This window comes from Trichosurus vulpecula, chromosome 7, assembly GCF_011100635.1.
Source record: "Trichosurus vulpecula isolate mTriVul1 chromosome 7, mTriVul1.pri, whole genome shotgun sequence".
Classification (NCBI taxonomy): domain Eukaryota; kingdom Metazoa; phylum Chordata; class Mammalia; order Diprotodontia; family Phalangeridae; genus Trichosurus; species Trichosurus vulpecula.
Window position 1 is genome coordinate 32,636,207 of NC_050579.1, and position 4,657 is coordinate 32,640,863.

Consider the following 4,657-nt stretch of genomic DNA (forward strand, 5'->3'; position numbering starts at 1 on the left):
CACCCAAGTTGTTGCTTTTCATGAAAACCGAAACAAGCCAATCCATTCTCATTTCACATGAAGAAAATAATAACAGTTAGCATTTGTATGACGCTTTAGGGTTTGCCAAGCAATTTACAAATATTCTCTTATTTCTTCCTCACAACCATCTTGTAATGCAGGTGCAAGGATTCTCCCCATTTCACAGACGAGTAAACTGAAGCAGACAGAGGCTAGTGCCTCTAGCACACAGATCTCCCAAATGTGGAAACCCATTCTCCTGGTGCAGATTGGCACCTTCCTGTAATTTACATTCTTAGCATTTATAGTCCTGAGAGGTTAAGTAATTTGGGGTCCTACAGCTAGTGAGCGGCAGAGGTCTTCCTGATTCCGAGGCCTACTTATTATCCACCTCATTCCATGGCCTCCCCGTTAGACTCTTAGACACATACTGTTAGAGGTATGGGACATTGGGAGAGGCAGCTATGACCATTTAATAAACGCATTGATTCTCTGGCTATCCATGGACTGAAGACTCGGATGGACCAGATTGGGGGTGGGGGGGCAGTGTCACAAGTGTCCCCTTACAATAAGAGAGAGTGAGTGCTAGCCTCTAATCTAGCCCAGTCCTCACATTTTATTGAGGTGGAGACCGAGGCCTAGAGAGATGATGCCCAAGATCACACACCCAGTATGTCGCAGCTCTGGCATTCAAGCCCACTTGGGCTTTATGTTCCATGGTCTTTCCAGGAAACTTCTTGGAGGGAGCCAGCATCTGTCCATGGGTCCATTGGCAAATGTCAAATTTCATTTGGGAAAGACACTAGGAGGAAACAGAACAGAACAATGGGTGAAAGGGGAGGCTGGTGCAGGTGTGCAGCTGGTGGGGGGAGTGAGTCAGGAAACAGGGCTAAAGCAGCTTTCTAGAAGGCCAGGGAGGGAGGGGAGCCGCCAGCAGGAAGCTGGAGAGTATGGAAAGTCTGAAAAGCTTGAAGCAGGGGCTGGGGACCTGGGATTCAGGAGCATTTCTGTCTGTCCTGTGAAAGGAGATCACAATACCAGACATGGAAGAAAGCTCTCTCCTTCCTCAGTGGCTCTTTGCAGAGTCACAGATTCTCAGAGTTAGGACAATACTAATTTTAGTTAGCATTTATATATCATGCTTTACAAATATTATCTCATTTGAGCCTCACTACAGCCCTGGGAGATAGGGCCTGTTATGATCACCTTTTTACATTTAAGGAGACTGAGGCAAACAAAAATGAGGTGTCTACCCAGGATCACATCACTAGTAAGTGTCTGAGGCTGGATTTGAGCTCAGATTTGCCTGACTCCAGGCCCAGCACTCTGTCCATTGCACCACCCAGCCTAGGGATGTCCAAGGCCATCTATTCCATATTTAAACAAGAACCTTTGATCACAAACGTTGAGCCTGGCCCATATCATTTTACAGAAGAAGAAACTGAGGCCTGAATAGGTCAAATTACTTGTCACTCAGTGAATGCCATTGGGATTACCCCTGGGCATACTTCAAGACTGAAAGGGCGACTAGGAGGAAGAATGGGAGATTGGAGGAGGCAGCCCCTGCCATATAATGAATGCAATGGTTCTCTGGTTAGAAGGGGGTGCAGATTTTGGGGGGGCATGTCACAAGTTTTCCCTTGCAATAATAAAGTCTCAACATTATAGGAACATGACTGAGTTAAGCCGAGCTAAGGAAATAAAGGACCATCCCTTCTTTAGTGGGAGGGCAAGGAGTGTGCTTGTGGGGGAGGCCTGGCAGCAGTCTGGTGGGCCTGGGACCCGTGACTAGGAGCTGACCCTCTATGATCCTAGCGGCCCCCTACTCCAGGGCTATATTAATCACAATGGCTCTAGTTTCTGTAGGGCTTTAAAGTTTGCAAAGGGCATCCCACGTGCTATTTCGTTTGATCCTTAAAACCACCCTGGTAGTGTTTCTATGCCATTTTATAGGTGAGGAGACTGAGACTCAGAGAAATTACGTGATTTGTCCAGGCTCAGACAACTAGTGTCTGAGGCAGGATTTGGAGTCAAGTCCTCCCGACCCGCGAGTCCAAGTCTTTAGCCACTTACACAGCACCAAACACACTGTGTTTCTGGCTCACTTCAGGTCATGGGGAAAAAGGAAAGGAAGGTACAAAAATAGAAGCTATAGCCCCAGGAGGGTTTGAAGTGGGGTGAGGCAGTCCCGTCCAATTTGATGGGAGAGTTTAGGGAGTAAGTGTATACATAGGATCCTGTAGTTTCTGCCAGCACTGACTCCTCTTGCCTCGATCCCCACCCTAGCACTGGCCCTCTGAGTCACTGCCTAGAACAGTTCCACCCATTTCTCCAAAGGGGTTAGGTTCTGGTCTCAGTGCGAATACTGTATAATCACTGCATTCCGGCTCTGCAAAGCTTTAATGGCATGAGAGGAATGAATGGGAGGGTGGGGGGAGCCACGCTAGCTGTATGTGAGGTGGGGCAAATGGCTCACCCGCAGAGCTGAGTTCTATTCAGAAACACGTTCCTAAGTGCTTTCAAGGCTGTGCTAGAATTTGCTGAGATGAAGCTAGGGCTCAAACCCTGTTCTTAAGAAGCCCCCAATTTATTGGTAGTGGAGATGAGGCTGGGGGATAGGGAGAGGGGGAGGAAGGGCACAAATAGTTCTCCAATTGGAAGTGAAATTTGTGCATGAGAAATAATCGCAGAACTAAGAGACTGTCATCTGTTTTTCCCCCTGTGCATGCTAGGTGCCTCATACAGAGAGGGGACTTGTTACATATTTGTTGAATTTAATTTATTGAATTAAAATTTGAGGCGACACTCACTGTTAGGATCGCTTTGAGCTGGGAAGAGGACGGAAGATTAGGATTAGGGGTGCCTGAGACTTCCTGGAGGAGGTAGCTCTCTAGTTGGTCACTGAGTCCTTGAAGGCAAGGAGGGACCACAGCAGAGAAGATCGGGGTGAGGGAGGCAGGAGTACATCTCTGGCTTGTGAGCTAATTGGGAGAGACTCGGTTCGGTGTGGTGGGGAATGGAGAAATAGTCCGGCTGGTCTGGACCCCAAATTACCTTGTATTTATTTTAAATATGTATCTATGTGTTGTCTGTATGTCACATATATGTGGTACACACATGATTGTAAATGTTATCATATATGCTGTACATACACATAATTTAAAAAACCAGTGCAGCATATATGTAGTTCGTATGCAAAGATATGTATACATACATGTGTGTTTTGTGGTTACGTATGTGTATGTATCTACACATACATGGTTTTCCAAAAATATTAGTGCAATATATGTATATATTTATGTATGTATCCGTGTAGGAGAGAGATTTATGTGTGTGTCTCCTTCATAGAACGCAAGGTCCTTGAGGACAGGGATTGTTTTGTGTTTGTATCTTTTGTGCCTTGTACAGTGGTGACAAGTAGTAAATACTTGATGCTCGTCGACTGACTCCTACTGTAGCGTCCAGAAGGAGTAGTAGTGGGACAAAAGTGGCTGGAGCAGTAGGTTGGGCTCAGATTGTGGAGGACCCGGAACACTGGGGTCAGAAGGCTATGGACAATGGGGAGCCCCCGAAGGTCCTTGAGAAATGACTTGGTCAGAAGAGTGAACAAATCTTTTGTAAAACAAGTGAGACAGTGGGCAAAGGGGTGAGATGAACTAGATAAATGAACTAAAAATGAATGAATGAATGAAAAAAACATTTATTAAGCACAATGTGCCGAGCACTGTGGTAAGAAAATACTAGTGATATAGATTCTTTTAAAAAGTTTTTTTTTGTATTTATTTTGAACATCTATTTTTTGAGTTCCAAATTCGCTGTCTCCTTCCAGCCCCTCCCCCACCCATTGAGAGGGTGATTATTATAGTAAGATAGGGTGACATAAATTCGGAAGGGAAGACTGTGCCTGCCCCCACGGAGCTTCCATTCTTCTGATACAGAAGACTGTGGTCTTTGGGTCTTTTGTGCCTATCATAGAGTCAGTGAACATGGACAGATCGATCCTCCAGGGGAAGGAAGTAAGGTCTGGGGCATCACGCTCGCTGGCTTGTGGCCTCGGACGGGTCTCTGGACTTCTCTGCCGGACACTACGGCCTCTACAGACGATCCCGGACGGCCAGAGGGAGGAGAGGTGAAGGAAAACGGGGGCCCCAAGAGGAAGTCTCCAGGACGCCAAAGCTTCCTTCCAGCCCCAACGTTCCATTCTGTGGTTCAAGGATTCCGTGACTCGAAGGCGGAAATGGGTGAAGAGTGACAGGGACACCCCCAGGCAAGCCCCGCCCCCTGATCTCCTCCTCTGCCCCGCCCTAGGATCAGCTGCAGTCCCGGCCCGGGCCAAGGAGTGACACCCGAGAGCCCGGGGAGGGGACCGAGGCAGACGGCGTAAGGGGCAGCACGCAAACTCGCGCTTGCCCTTCTCCCAATGGCGGCCTCCCGTCTCCTTTCCCGGCAGGCCACCCGCCCGCCTCCTCTCCCCCCGCCCCTGGCGGGGTGCGTCACTTCCGGTGGGGAAGGCCCGCCGCCGCCGCCGCCATTTCGGGCGCTGCTGTGGAGCGGAGGCCGGAGCCGGTCCGCGGGGCGGCGGGCGGGCGGTCGGTCGTCGGTCGGGGCGGGCACGCCGGCCGGCCGGCGCGCGGACGTGGAGGGGCGCGCGCGCGGG